We start from the raw sequence: 401 nt of genomic DNA on the forward strand, positions 1-401 counted from the left end.
CACTGTGACAACTCCTGTGAATTAGGGGGACTGACCGCTGTGTCCAGGACCTGGGATTTTTTCATTCCCTTCTCTTCTTCATTCATCTTCTCTGCTTCTCCCTCTGCCCAGATTTGGCCCTTGTGCCCTGTGCTGCCCTGGGGGTCTCTCAGGCCCCTGGCAGCCCCTGCTCCTTTCCCAAAGCCCAGCTGGAGCCCAGAGATCAGGGAGAATTGAGCACTGCCCTGCCCAGGGGAGACAGGGGGCACTGGGGGCACTGGAGGGCACTGGGGCTCCGAGCCCAGTCCAGCCCAGCCCAGCCGGGGCTCCTGCAGCAATCCCGGGCAGCTGGGGCCATCTCCTGGCCGTGGGATGGAGCAGCGCTGCTGGAAAATCACCCCGAGCAGAGGCTGCAGCCGCTC

This window comes from Geospiza fortis, unplaced genomic scaffold, assembly GCF_000277835.1.
Source record: "Geospiza fortis unplaced genomic scaffold, GeoFor_1.0 scaffold485, whole genome shotgun sequence".
In the NCBI taxonomy this organism is placed as follows: Eukaryota; Metazoa; Chordata; class Aves; order Passeriformes; family Thraupidae; genus Geospiza; species Geospiza fortis.